General features: G+C 37.5%; 1 long non-coding RNA gene across 1 annotated transcript in view; it reads right to left on the bottom strand.

Annotated features, from left to right (window-relative positions):
- The window catches only part of LOC139671917 (uncharacterized), a 139,711-nt gene that overhangs the window by 20,413 nt on the left and 103,583 nt on the right, over positions 1–15,715 (bottom strand). Inside the window, exon 2 of the long non-coding RNA XR_011697819.1 lies at positions 4,987–5,151. This is a non-coding gene — a long non-coding RNA (uncharacterized lncRNA). The remainder of the gene's footprint in view (positions 1–4,986; positions 5,152–15,715) is intronic.

The following is a 15,715-nucleotide window of genomic DNA, read 5'->3' as shown; positions in this document are numbered from 1 at the left end:
AAAGCGTATTTGCACTGCGGGTATTAAGACACTTTATTTTTATCATTCTCAATGGAGACCTAAATCCACATAAGGATATTGGTGTAACTTGTCTAAAGAAGTGGGCAATTCAAGCTACACTTAATGTGCAAAACATGACTTAGAGTCGCTACCTAGCTGAAAATTGGGTTTCTGCTAGTATTCCATTTCATTGCAAATACTAGGTCAAAGCTCAGGTTCAGAGTCCTGGTTGTTTTGCATGATGCTTTGCAATCCCAAAGCTAGTCTTTGAGCTGTGCCAAAACATCATCTGAGCACACTGTATTCACATGAAGGACTGAAAAAATCAAAACCACTTCCCTTTCTGACAAACAAGTGCTTGCAAGGGACTTAGTCTTTGTCCTTCATCTTTTTCTCTTCTGATTCTATCTATTTGAAATGGAGGCACACCTGGAGAAACAAAGTGGGATAACACTGGAGTACTGCCTACAATCTTCCCATACTGATGGACTATGAAGAAGATCATCTTGGGCCTTCAATGTGTGATGCTTAGACCCTCACTGAGATTGAAATTTAAGTCTTTTTCTGAGACAAATAGTCTCAAAAAAAAAGAAATTTTCTTCAGCTGAAACGGGGAGACTGTGATGGAGTTAAAGCACATACTTAAAGCAATGGAGGGGAGAACAAACTCAATCTAGTCCTACTTTGCCAGTTAGTCACTCTAAGAATATACCATCAACACAAGTACTTGAATTACGGTCACAAATTGTTGAAACATTTGACCCACCTATGGGCAGGGTAGAAGCTAACAAATCTGTATTTTAAGCATATCCTAAATCAATAAAAAGTGCCTGAAAAAGTACATGCATAAGTGAAAAACCAAACGTAAGTGGGCTGGCCTCAGGATATCATTATTTATTGAAACATATTTTTCCTTTCCTTATGGTTTTAGAAACAAATGGCGGGTGCACTCAAAGAATAAAATTAGTCATAATTAGTTCTGCAGACTATTTTGAATCACATAGCTGAGATCTGGATAAATAATTCAGATTTTATTCAGTAAACCTAAACCCAAAATCCATTAATAAACTGCGAATGCTTATTAATCTGTAGCTCTCAGGTTAACAGTTTGTGTCAATTACCCAAGTAGTCTTGCATCACTGGTAACCACAATCATATGCCGTGTTTCTGTTCTTCGGTACAACAGTAAGGATAAGAATTCACAATTTCTGTTTCATGCCAATCAACTTCTTTATTAGAATTTTTGTGAAAATGAGAAGCTGGGAGGTGAGTTGAGACAACTTTCTTTTTAAGATCAGCAAATTTTCAGAATTTGCTGTGTGTTTTGTGATACTTGTGCTGCTGTTGTGGCTAACCAACACTTTCCCAAATGCTGCCTCAGGACCTAGTTTTCAACATTTTGACAAACTTCTGTTGTAATTTTTGGCAAGCTCTCAGATTCTAGATCCGCAAAACACTTGGAGGTGTGGGGAGTTAAGTACACTGAGTAGTCTCTGCTGAGTCAACCTGAAAGTCCTTGGACACCACCGTGACTGTCTAATAGAGGTGTTCTTGACTGGGGAGCATACCTTCATAGTGAAATGGTATATTAGGGGTGGAATACACTGTGCCAGTCTAAGCAGTCCTTTCCTCCTCTTTACAATGTATTTCTCCCTCAGAGATGATGAGAGGATGGGATGGGGATGTACACAGTTCAGGTAGAATAGACAATGGCAGCAGATACACAGCCACATCCTAAGCTACTCATGATCTTCCCCGCCTAGATTTAGTGTGGACTACACCTTCAGAGCAGGACACTTGGTCCCACTACCTCCTTTCAATGCTTAAAAGCCTCTCCTCTTTCCAGCTGTGTATCCAGCGGCTTCCTCCAAATCTTCATGCCTTGACATAGATCAAGTTAATCCTCACAGACAGGCTCCATTTGCTGATTTGCTGAGCTATTTAAAGGAATCAAAATGAGTTGTTGAGCTGCTAAGAGAAAGCAAGCCAGGGAGAATGTAGCCCACTGGCAGAACCAATCAGTTCTATGATGTATACAATAAGTAGTAACTAATAATAATTTGTGATAATAAATAGATTAACATGTGAACAATTTTTCTTGGCAACTTTTGTGTAGACTTTAACTTCTTTCTCAGCATTTCTTTTACCAGAAAATATGCTCTTGGCTTTAAAATTTCAAGTGAGTGAAATTCCACCAGTTGTCAAATTATTTCACAACCTAGTAAGCCTTGTGGTTAAAAAATCATGCAGTAACTCTACTTTGAATCCCTTTTGTTACCAGCTATAATCAGCACCTCTGCATGACATTTTGTCTAAAGATCAAAAATAACTTCACCTGTTACATATTTGTGAAACACAGTTAGGTCACCTGTTCGTCTGAATATAGAAAATGGACTAAGCTTCCTTAATGTCCTGCTAAACATTTTGTATTTCAGATCTTTGAGTGCTTTTTTAAAACTTTATTTGATGTGTGAGTCTCTGTCTCAGCCTCTTTGTTCTCTTTGAAGCTTGGGCCCAGGTTCCAAAGTATTCACAGCAACAGGATGAGTAAGGAATAATACATTCAGTAGCAAAACACTTCATATTACAAGCTGCTTTTACCCTGCTTCTCTATCCAAAAGCCACATTCCTATGTGCTTGCAACTTGCCTCTTCAGTTTTAGTTTTACTACCAAACCATCACTAGAAATTCCACCATTAAAGATACAGTCCTCTTTGCAGATAATCGATAAATATACAGAATAGCACCAGAACAAATATGGAAATGTTCTTTAAATATATGTATTTGAATACCTAGATATTCAACGATGTTCCGGATGTTTTGTGGAGTAATGGACCAGGAAGTCTTATATATAAACATAATGAATTGGTTGAAATAATAATTTAAAATGAAGTAGCAAAACACTTGGGAGACCATAGCCAAACAGGAGCCAATAGGCACAGTTCCTGCAGAGGGAAATATTGTTGTGTTAATCTCCTAGAACTCCTTGAATATGTTAATAAAGAAGAGCAGCTGGCATAATTTATTCTAACCTCTCTGGGCCACTGACAAAATTCTTTGCAAGGAGCTACGAAGGAAGCTAAGTAGTGATGGATCAAGAAGTGGTGGAGGAAAAGGAGGTGAAGGGCAGGATTAAATGGTCAATTTCATCATGTCAAAGGATAACAGCAGTGGGCCCCAAGGTTCCTGCTCATCCACTTATTTATTAATCATCTAGGAAAAGGGAATTGCTGTGAGGCAGCAAAATTTGCAAGGGATAAAAAATAGTTCAACCTAAGTTCAGAGATGTTTGTGTGCAACTTCTGAAACAAACAAAACTGTGTGACCTACGCACTCTAACAAATGAATTATCAACAAAAGCAAAGTAAGGTACACCAGGTGGAAAAAATATGAATTACTCAACACTTCACAGAACTCTCAATTAGCGTACCAACTTTAGAAAAGGACCTAGTTATCCTTGTAAATTACTTCAGTAAAGACTTCTGCTTAATGTGCAGCTGTACCAGATAAGCAAACATATTAAGATGCATAAAGAATGGGAACTAATAGAGAAAGGATTAAACTGCAATGCTATAGTCTGATCTGAAATACTGTGTGCAGTACCAGTGACTCTGTCTTATAAACAATAATGCTGATTTAGAGAGGGTTCAGTGAAGGACAATGCGAATGATCAAGAGCATTAAAAATGTTCTTATGAAAAATGGTGGAAGTCACTGGGGATGTTGAACGTGAAAAAGTGGATGTCAAATTTACAAATTGTAATGAAGGCTAAATTGAATGTATGTCTTCTAAAACACATACGCATGCACAAAGGGAGAGGCAAAGCAATTAGAAAGAGCAAAATCGGAAAACCTATACTGTTCCATATAACTTGCAGTAAGAATCTGAATCTTTGGGGCCAAGAATTGAAGAGGATTCACAAAGAGACTGCGAGAGGCATAGGGGTACCCATAATTTTCAGGGATAACAGCTAATAGAGACTGCTTTTATTTCAGCCAAACTCAGTTAGGGAGAGCTAATGTGTCACAAATTTTTGCACATCCCTAAGCTTAGATTTCTCTGAGCACCTCCCTCTGAATCATCCTAAGCACTTAGAAGACAAAGTATTAAATAAGAATGATTCAAGACAATTTCTACAGTTCTATGACACAGTTTCAAATGCCTTTATTTTGTATTTGATCCCACTTGCAATTCCTAATTGTGCTTTATTAGTTAGCAGATTTTTAACTTATTTCACTGGTTTTTTACACTGGTTTCTATTGAGTCTATACAGTGCTATTTTTAAAATTTATAATGGGACCTAAATGGGATGAAATTAACAACAGAAATCTAAGTATATTATGTCAACAGTTTATCACCCAGATTTAGATGATCTTATGAAAAAATGTTAAGACATTTTCTTGGTAAGATCTATTTTCTATTAAACCAGATTATCTAGCATTATTTATGCTGAAACCTTAACTTTTTTACTGATTGCATCCCATACAAGCCCTTCTATGAATTTAAGAGAAGCCAAAAACAGACTAAGTAGCCTGTGGCTCCTCATATCATCTCATTTCACTCTTTTTGAAATAGCAGAACTCTTTACTAGTCCTCTGGAACTTTTTTCCCCACAAATCAAAATTTGTTCAAAATCAACATTAATATTCAGAGAGCTCCTAAGCCAATTCATTAATACTACTGGCTGCAAGTTATCGGGCACAGTAGATTCTAAAATGCTTAATGTTTTTTGTTTCACATCTTCCCCAGTTACTAATGGAATAGAAAGTATTTAATTAATCACTGTAAGAGATGAATACATCATGCTAATGATGAATACTTCTGTTTTTCCTGCATAGTGATTGACAATTTTGCAATCCTGGTCAAGTTCTGACTCTGTGCCATTTGAAGGATTTCATTTGTTTCTGATTTAGTTAAAATATTCTTTCTCAAAACCATAACTAAGAAATTCTTTTTACCTGCCTTTTAGCTTTCCTTGTTAATTACCTGTTTTTTCTGACTGCTGACTCAGTATCATAGTGAGGAGCTTCCCTGTGTTCTCCTTCTGCATGTGCTGCTGGTATTGTGGCAGCTGTTTCCGTCTTTCACAGAGTTCTGTAGTCTTCTGGCTACATCACGGGGAACAAGGGAAGTGATGCAACTGGAGCAGACCTACGAAGAGAAGCAGTGTGTCTGGCATTTGCAGTGCATTGCTCCTTAGGACTAGTTCCAACCAGGACTCCTGGATAGAGCAGGACACAGGCAGGTTTAGTGAATGGGAACCACCAAAAGGTTAATTCCAGGAGCAGATTGCTGACATGAGTCTATATACTAATGTAGATGAGCTTTGTTATAAATAAACTCTCTGTATTGTGGCTGGCTGATGGAACTGTGCTTTGCATTGGTAGCTGGAAAGGTTTTGATAACACAACAGTGTTTTGGCTACTGCTGAGCAGAGTTTGCACAGCATCAGCGCTGTCTCCCCAGCATTGCCCCATATACATAGGTTGGGCCTGGGAGGGGACACAATCAGGCCAGCTGATCCAAACTGACCAAAGGGATATTCCATACCATATGATGTCAGCTCAGACATAAAAGCTAAGGAAAGGAGGAGAAAGAGGGGTCATTCATTGTTTATCTGGGCCTTCCAGAGAAATCATGTGCTGAAGTGCTGCTTGTGGGAAGTAGAGAATAAATGGGGGGTTTTTTCCTCTTTCTTTGTGTGGTCACAACATTTGCTTTTCCTTTTGATTTAGCAAACTGCCTTGTCTCAAACCAGGAGTCATTTTCCCTCTTATTTTCTCCCCTCATGTCCGTCTGGGAAGAAGCTGGGATAGAGTGGCTTGATGGGCATGTGACGTCCAGCCAAGGGCAACTCACCACACACTCATTTATCAAATTACCATTAAAAAAAATTAGAGAATTTATCTTTTTTTTTCTTAGTTGCATATATGGTGAAGATATCTTACTATTTCTTCTCAAGGACCATGTTTGTTCCTGCACAATGAAACAATGAACCACTACTTTTTTTTCTACTGAATCCAACAGAAAAAGAGTATCTGATGAAAGAAAGGGACAAGAGCAAGGCCAAAGGTAATCTGCAGAAAAAAATCTAATACACTCTCAAAATTGCAGCTTTGGGTTTTTTATTTTTAATTAAGAAGAGTTATCAAATAGATCTAAGTGCAGAAAAAGTTTTAAGAGGTTATAATAAGCAGCTTTTGAGGTATCAAAATATTAAATAAGTAAATTTCCAATCAGGATAATTTTTAATTGACCTCTAAATCAAAAATAGTTTGATTATACACTGTTTGAAGAAAATTAATTATCTTTCTTTTTCTTCAAAGTATGGAAATTTTAAGGCCAAACCAATTTCCAAGCCAAAGTTAAAGAAGGGCGAATATAGGACTTGAAAAGCTAGTTGCAACCTTAACAATAGGGAGAGTACTGTTTTTCCATAATAAAGAGAAGGTAGACGTGACAAAACTTCCTGAGAAGGCTACAGATTTGATAATGAGAGGGGTGAAGAAAAACTTTAAATAAATCCAGCACTTACAGAGTTTAGCTGAAACTTTTTTCATGTGTTGTACTGAGTAGTCTGAACTGGGACTAGTATAGGGAGCTGCTCCTGGGATGTACCTTATCTTAGGAGGAAACTGCAATGTGCCAGAGATAGCCAGGAAAACGGATACCCCAAAAAGGAACACTGCACTTCTTCCTCTCTGAGACATTGCTCTGTAAGTAAAACAGAAAACTGAATGTTTTCTGTTATTATAAATTCAGGAATGCAAAGCTTGTTTCACACATGGAACCACTGCTTCTCAGTGCAGCATCTTAACTTATTCTGTCAGTTGGTGGTGGACCTGGTAGATAAAGATAAGATGATGAAGATTCAGTCAAGGTGAAATAGCATGTTACAGCTTAACTCAGACTTCCTGATACCATCAGGGCTGAACTTGACTATTGGTTGCACTTTACTTTCTGGATGTAGGGATGAAATACAGTCATTGAATTACCTTGAGTCACCCAGTTGCTGGGCAGTTTAGGTTTCTGTAAAACTTGATTATATTACTGAAATAGTGGGGAAAGTCATATAGCAGCAACAGAGCTGGGTGAATAATAGTTCATTTGTGATGAGCGGCCTTTTGTTTCATTTTCCATTTGTCATTTTCACATGCAATTATCTGAATTTTTTGTTGAATAATTTCTATAAATATTTTTCATATGCAGGTTATTGGATGGCAGTTTAATCAAAGTATCTGGTATTAGAAATTCTGAAGGGACTCCTTCTATTGGGCATATCAGTCATGTGGCTTTTTCCTAATTGGTTGAGGATATCTCTCGGAATCTGCCTGCTAGTAAAAATAATAATAATTACAAATGCAAAGTCATCACTGCATTGATCATTCATGCCAATAAACCAATATGCTGGAATATTTGTGGAAAGCAAACACAAAAAGGATGTGAATAGTTAATTACAGCTCATTCATCTGAGCAAGTATTTGCAAAAAGTGCTTGGGAATGTTCCATCAAACGGTAGCCACTGTTATCTTCTTTCCTCTCCTGTCTTTGAGCCTCTTTGTCTATTGAAGGACAGATGCTGGCATTCAGTTGTCTTTTTAGAACTTGTCAAAAAGCCATACTCAATGTGAAATCCCAGGTTATAATATTTAAATAGAAATATAAAATAATTAAATAGAAATTCCGTGTAGAATACAGAATAATGATTTCTAATGCATATTACATACTATTTGCTTGTAGAAAAATATTTTAAATGGATGTAAAATATCTGTTAGCTAATTTTACAAGCTATAGGTATTTAACTCTGGATGGATTTTCCCCAAATCCCTGATGACTCTTTATGTGGTTCACAAAAATTGAAGTGTGATTTACAGCAACAGTCTCATAGTTTGGAATTCCTAGTAAAAGACATATATCCCTTTATTTCAATGCATAGATACATGCCTCTTCTGATCCTTTTTACAGATGACTTCCAGTTAGCACATGGCCTAATTCAGAGAGTTATCCACTCTGCTTCAGTTATTAAAGTAGAATTGGAAGAAAAACTACTTGATCTCCATCCATACTCAGATGCTTCTGCCTCACCAGCAAGAATTCACTGATTCCTTCTGGATAACTGTATTATAGACCTGACTACACTGGGCATCAAAAAAGCTGAAGATACAATCTGCATGACATTTACATACATTTGCATACATTTGCCTGGCCAGTAAATATAGCCATTCAGATTTCCACATCATAAGAGGGCTAATGGAAATCTCTGTTCCTTTGGTGTGTCTTAGCTTTTTTTTTTCCCTTTCCAGGCATCTGTTTTACTTACAAACTTACCACGTTGCCCTTGTGCCTCAGCTTTACTTTTGCTCAACCATCTTCAGAGATGATGCTTTTTTCAATTTTTGTCCTTACATTGACTCTACCCACTCTACACAACTTTCTCATCCCCATAGGATTCTTTAAAATCATCTTCCTTCAACATTATCGATCTAATTGAAGAATTTCCACTGTTAGCTTGTGGTAGAGTCACTCAACTTTGTCCTTCATCATCCTAGATATCCCCTCCAGTTTTTCCTCCACAGCTTCATATATGTTTTACCACCACTGTGAAAGCAGGACAGAAGAGCAGGAGGACAAGATTGCTGCTGCTCACTCTGAGCTTAGTTTGGTGTCATTTAGGCAACTTCGTCAGCTTTTCTGTTTTCTGACAGGTTAACACAGCTGTCAAATTATGAGTTCAGTGATGTTCAGCTACCACCCCAGTTTCTTGGGCTCAGCACAAAAGCTACAGAATTTATCAGAGGGAAAGAGATGCTGGAGAACTGAGATAAAGCTTCCAAGTGTACCTATGTAATCAAATACAATTTGTGCGGTTTTCACCTCCTAAATTTCCTAGTTACATTGTGGGCAGAGGAAGAGATTACTTCAAGAGAACAAACCACAAGGACTAGCATATTAAAGGAGAAAAAATGGGGAAAGGTTTTTTCCTTAAAAATAAAAGAAATTTATTTAAAAAGCCAAGATTTAGATATCACTGAAATCTACCCTACATGCAGTCAGTGCTAAAATAAGGAGAAAGTTGTTAATAGGTGATTGTGATTACTGCAACCTTCATAGGATCAGAAAAGTAAAAATCAACCTCTTCCTTGGACTCAAAATTACACTGGATAAGATTCATTGCTTTCTGCAGGGATGTCCATACCACAGTTAGAGGTGTGCTCTGAGTTAGCCCAACAGGCAGCAGCATTCTTTAAGGGAATCTGTTTACTTATTCAGACTTTTAGCTGAACCTAACTGCCAAAGCTAATCATGTTGTTTTTCCCCTAGAGCCCTGATTCAGTCAATTCAGGGGCAAAGATTTTGTATAGAATTTCTTCCCCAATTAGAGATTTCCAGAGACTGGTTTCAAGTAGTTAATGAGAATGTACAGGGATTATAAACACACTTTCTTCTGGGTATTTTGGGTATGATTAATCCTGTTTCCTGACTTCAGAACACTAATATGTATATAATGAATTCTTTCTACTGTTGTCCTCATTTTCTTTAGACTTCAGGTATGAGAAAGGGGGTAAAAAAGGAAGTTGATTAGAACTGCTTTTGGCATTAAACAATTGGGTTGGAGTTAAGAAAATGGTTTTTAAGGGATTTTTCTGCCACTGTTCACAAACTCCATGATCTTGCAAAATAGCCAACAAAGGCTTAAGAACCTTATGGCAAATTCTCTGCTAAAAGCAGGTTTATATATTCCATTTCTCATACTGTCGCCAAAAGCGAATGTATGTATTCTTGCATTAACAGGTTAAAGGTAGATTGAAGCACAGCTGCAGGAAAAGCAGTTATCGAAGTTATGGTTAAGTGTTCCACTGCTGCTAGCTGTGCAAAAGAGGTTGTGCACAGTTGTTGTTCTGCTTTTATTTTAAACATATTTCTTGATGAATTTAGGGGAAATTTAACAACAGAATCCTGCACACAATCTTCATCTAAAGAAATAAAAACTCATAAAATTGTCATTTCTGCTAGCCCAGAATCTCTGAGCAAAAAATTATTGTGAAATAATTGAACAATGTACAATGAGTTAATCAGATCAACAGAAGTATTGGGTGAGTGTCATATATTCTGCTAGTAGTGAATGTATCACCTAAGCATATATCTGCCTAGGAAAAGATTAAAAGATAGATTTTCAGTGCCTATATACAGACACTTCCTCCTTTTGGGTGATAGGCTTCCCTAAGGATAATGTAGAAGGAAGGGTGTAAGATTAAAAGAGATGATTTCCTTTGAGGAAATACTTGGAACCCTGCCTTATATTCTTTTTTCTTTAGGAAGAAAAAGCAAAAAATCAAACAAAAACCAAAAAACCTGTACAAAAAAAAACCCAAAATGAACACATTTTCTGTTTGTATGGACATGCTGTGCATTGAGTCAAAACAAGAGAAGGTTCTCTGCCGTCTAGTCTACCTGATTTTTTCCTCCACTGAGCTATAACATCAGTTTATATCTTTTCCCAGTCTCTAGTCAGGACTAAGTGAAGGAGAAAGGGGTTGTAAAATACCTTACTAGCTATAGATGTTAACTTTTGTTCAAGGCAACTGCTTTAGCAGATCTGAGACAACTGTTCTGTTTCTGTGCACATATGTTTCTATTTTTCTCTGTATATTCAATACTACAATTATGATCCTCAATTACTGTCACTTTAAAAAGTTAAACTGAGTCCATGAATGTTCTCCAATTTTGCTAAGTCTAAAACTGTCAGCCAGTGCTTAAATTGCAAGCTCTACCTCAAACAAGAACCTATTTATGAGTTACATTACACAGTGGTACACATCCACCTTCAGAGAAACAGAGTAAGAGAATTTAACTGATTGCAGAGGTTAATTTGGTCCATATACTTTGTCAATAGCAGGTCTGAGTAAAATTAGCACCAATAATTAAAATACTGGTGTAAGTCATGGGTCTAATTAAAGTGCTTTTTAGCAATTTAAGGACAGAAGGATCATGAATGTCAGAATTTCAGTAATATCCTTGGGTTTTAATAAATGGCAAATGCTATTAGAACTTAGGATCCTTCTGCTTTCAAGCTTAATCACTGTCCAAGAACATAGAACACACAATGATAATTTTCAAACCAGTGTTACAAAATTAAGAGATTCAAGCCAAATTGTACATGGATATTGTTAGACTATATTTATTATAAAAGGCATGTGTACTGATTTTCTCAGTCAGAAATAATTTTCTTTCATTTTCCTCTTGAAAGACATTCAAACATATGTGTACTAGGTCTGGTTTTCTCCACATCAGCCCCCACAGCTCTGTGCTGTGTACTGATATCTAGGAAGGTGTTGTAACATACCAGTGTTTTGGCACCTGCTGAGCAGTGCCTGCACAGCATCAACACTGTCTCTCCAACATTTTCTCCTCACCAGTAGGCTGGAAGTGGGCAAGATCCTGGGAGGGCATGTAGCCAGGACAGTTGACCCACATGGATCAAAGGGACATTCCATAACATATGATGCCTGCTTAGATATAAAATCTAAGAGAAGGGAGGAGGAAGAGGGGCATTCATTATAATGATATTTCTCTTCTAGACTAACCATTAGGTGCTGTGAAGCAATTCTTCCCAGGATGGATCTGGACATCTACTCTGCACTGGTGTGGCCTCACCTTGAATATTGTCTGCAGTTTTGGGTACCACAATGTAAGAAAGATATTAAGCCATTAGAGAGTGTCCAGAGGGCAACAAAGACAGTGAAGGGCCTTGAGAAGATGCCACATGAGGAGCCGCTGAGCGCATTTGGTCTGTTCAGCCTGGAGAAGAGGAGACTGAGGGGAGACCTCATTGCAGTTACAACTTCCTTGTGAGGCAGGCACTGATCTCTTCTCTGTGGTGACCAGTGACAGGACCTGAGGGAATGGCCTGAAGTTGTGTCAGGGGAGGTTTAGGTTGGACATTAAAAAAGGTTCTTCACCCAGAGCATGGCTGGGCACTGGAACAGGCTCCCCAGGGAAGTGGTCACAGCACTTAGTGAAGCCTTAGAGAGCTCAAGAAGCATTTGGATGATACTCTCAGGCACACGATGTGACTCTTGGGAATGGTCTCGTGCAGGGCTGAGGGTTAGAGTTGATGATCCTTGTGGGTCTCTTCCAACAGTATATTCTGTGATTCTGTGATCACTTGCTGATGGGAAGTAGAGAATAAATCCTTTGCTTTACTCTGCTTCTGCACAGCAGACCTTGCTTTTTTTGTATTAAACTGCCTTTATCCCGACCCATGAAGTGGAGATATTTTCTCTTCCCCCATCCATCCTGCTGAGGAGGGGAGGGATAGAGCAGTTTGGTGGGCATCTGGCATCTAGGCAAGGTCAATCCATCACAATACGCTACCAAGGCAATGGGATTGTTGCTTCTAGACCCATAGACAAAAATGTTAATTTTTATTATACCATAACATAGAAGTAGTAGGTGATTCAACTACCCAAGTATCTATTGCTAAACTAGTATGTCAGAACACAAGCTGTCTAGTAAGTCCATGAGATAATTTTCTACATGGAAAAATATGAAAATAATGGGGTGGATGCACTTTCTGAAAATGCTTCAACCAACAGAGAACTGAGATAAGCATTAGCATGGAGTGGCAGAGTTTAAAATGCTTGGGATGGGTTAGCACAAATAAAATCTACACATTTCAAAATTATGAGGTATCTAGTGTGTTGGTCTCAGACAATGAAGCTCAAGGAGAGCCAGCAGATGCTTCAGACAGAGCATTACTAGCACAGAGGAAAGCTAGCAAGGGCCCTATGACATAAATTTGACTGAAATATAAATTTGAATGTGACATTTCAAATCCAATATTTAGCAGGAGAATTTATTTAGAAAGTGAGCGTAACTGTAAAATGCAGCAAAAAATTTTGGGCCAAAAATGAGAAAAAGTGTAGGAACAAGCTGAAATGTGCATAATAAGAACATGTTACCACTCCCAAGTAACAAGCAATAGGACAAGAGGAAATGGCCTGAAATTGCACCAGGGGAAGTTTAGATTGCATATTAGGAAAAATTTCTTAACTAAAAGAGCTGTCAAGCACTGGAACAGACTGCACAGGAAAGTGGTGGAGTGACTATCCCTGGAGGTATTTAAAAGATGTGTAGGTGGGGTACTTTGGGATATAGGTCTGTGGTGGACTTGGCAGGGCTGGTATTGGTACTGAGAAATGAAATGTGAACAATTCAGATCTATATGGAGCCTGTGGGACTGAAAGAGCTGCCAGCTAAGAATAAACAGGGCCACAGCTTCTGATGACCAGTAAAGGAGAAATCACTCCCTAGGAGCTCTTAGCTACTCCCCAGAAGTTTCACATGAGAACTCTTCAAGCTTCCCACAGGATTCTGGAGATGTACCTGAAAACAGTCAGGATAAGTTCACCAAAACAATGGACTTGTGAGATATGGATTATAACCATTTGGGATTTGCAGTTAGATGCTGTGAGGTTCAATTTAGCCAATGGTGCATAGCCTTAACCCTATATTAATTGTGTGCAGTGTGTAATAAATGACATTCACTTGTTCCCATTGGTCTGGTGCGTGGTGTCCTTATTCCTCCGCTTATTAATGTTTACTTTAGGCTGGCTTAGTGGTTTGACTCAATGATGTTAGAGGTCTTTTCCAATCTAAACATTCTATGACTCTTTGTGGTGTAAAAAGATAGAATTCATTAAAGACATGAGTATTCAAGGTTAAGCCAGGACAAAAAAGCAGTCTCTCATGGAGTGTAATACAAAAACTACTTGTTGGAGATACCAAAGAGACTGAACATAGTTTTTCAGCTTCTTCTATTCATTTTCAGGGATAAAGGTATTCACAGAACCTCAATAAGATGGGTATTTTTGAGAAAATTTCCACAGCTTATTGCCATATTAGTGTTATACTTCCGCAAAGGTTTGTCTTCAGTCCAATAACAGTCAACATTTGTACTACTAGTGACTAGAAGTCTAGAAAAATTATAAGTATATTTATATGCCACCAACTGAGGAAAGATTTCCAGCATGCTGATGTCTTATTTAGAATCCAAAATAGATTAGGCCTGACTTGAATAGAAAAGTTCTAAAATATTGTTTTTATAAATTAAATGTTCTAGATAAACGTGAAACTTTTTGTGAAACCAGGTTTCACAAAATTAGCATGTTCGAGTTGCCAGCACTGTTAGTTCTCATGAATAGATTAGACTAATCGCTACCCAAAAAAACAGACAGGTACCACTGATCCTTCCATGCAGTGGCAAAAAAGGCTCATGAAGTCTTTTTCATGTATGTAATTTGTTTTAGTTTCAACCATGGATTTATGAATACAAGAATGGAATAAAGATGCTCAGTTCCTCTTCTTCGTTCCAGAAGAATCCTTGCAGGCTTTATAGAGTTCTGCTAAACATAATAAACATCTTTAACTTTTCCAACATCAGTCCTTCGGGCACAAATGGTTCATTAGTATACTAGCATTTACCTTCATCAGATATCTATGGAGCCTGCCTCAGTCTCACAGCAGGGCCCTTGCATTTCCTCTACACTGCCAGGATTTCAATCCATTAAAGGCTAACAAAGCTGATTTATTTTTATTCTGAGTTTCAGGCTTCTATCTTACTGGCTTCTCTAGCTTACTGTTGCAATTTATAGATTAATATTCTGTTTCTAAACACAGAAGCAACAGTATTGTAAACACATTGAACTAAAATTTACAGGTATATATGATGTAAAACATTGGCTTTGATCTGTCCACAACAAATGGATGTATTAGTTTCATTTGCACACACAAGACTTACAATAGTACCTTGCCCTGCCCATAAGTTCTATATTCTTACAACTGAAAGTTTGATTTAGTGTTACCATTGAATTTCTTCTTGCTTTTCTTTTCTATATACATTGACTCTTTGAATACACAGCAAAGTCAAATTTTCCCAAAAAATGTTGTCTCACATGTGGTTATGATACATAATATGATACTTTTCTAGTATACAAACCCTAAAATTTGGCTCTTGCCTTTGCATTTCTCTTGCATTCTCTTAGTCTTACAGAATTTGGGCTTATCCAATTTACACCCGACTTTCAAGGATTTGTATTTCTTTTACTTCCCAATACAGATTTGATGTTATCTCTAATTTGATCTTTGGCTGATGTAGGATCTTTTCTCAACAGCTGCAGAATATATCTACAGTCATTACAGTTCAGAGCTATCTCTTATAGATAAGACATTGAATTCTTTAGCTCTGTGATTTGACTGGACTCAGAAGTGTTTCAATAACTACTAATATTAAGCTTTAGTGTGATTTCTTGAAACAAAAAGCATTCCTTAGACAGACAACCCCTTTTATGTGTATGAAACCAGAATGAAGTGCTTTTTTGATATTTGGTGCAGTCATGGGAATTACAGAAGCAAAAATGGAGACAGTGAATCATCTGGCTGTAATCTATGATGTAACCAGCATCAGACAAAGATTTAAACCCCACTCTTTTTCTATTTATTTCTATTTTTCTTCCAAACAATACAGTCTGTTCCAGACTTACAGATCTTAGTTTAAAAGGTTACCTATCAAAGACTTAACCTGTACTGGAAAGTCACCCAGCACTAAAATTTTGTGAGAGTATTAATGCACTGGTTTTACAGGTGTTTCTGCAGTTATATTGAAATACCTGTAGTAAGAAGAAATGAGATAAATAAAGGAAAGGAAGGAAGGAAA

The sequence above is a fragment of the Pithys albifrons genome, chromosome 5 (assembly GCF_047495875.1).
Source record: "Pithys albifrons albifrons isolate INPA30051 chromosome 5, PitAlb_v1, whole genome shotgun sequence".
In the NCBI taxonomy this organism is placed as follows: domain Eukaryota; kingdom Metazoa; phylum Chordata; class Aves; order Passeriformes; family Thamnophilidae; genus Pithys; species Pithys albifrons.
Note: the sequence above shows the minus strand (reverse complement) of the source record. Positions and strands in the feature narration are given on the sequence as shown.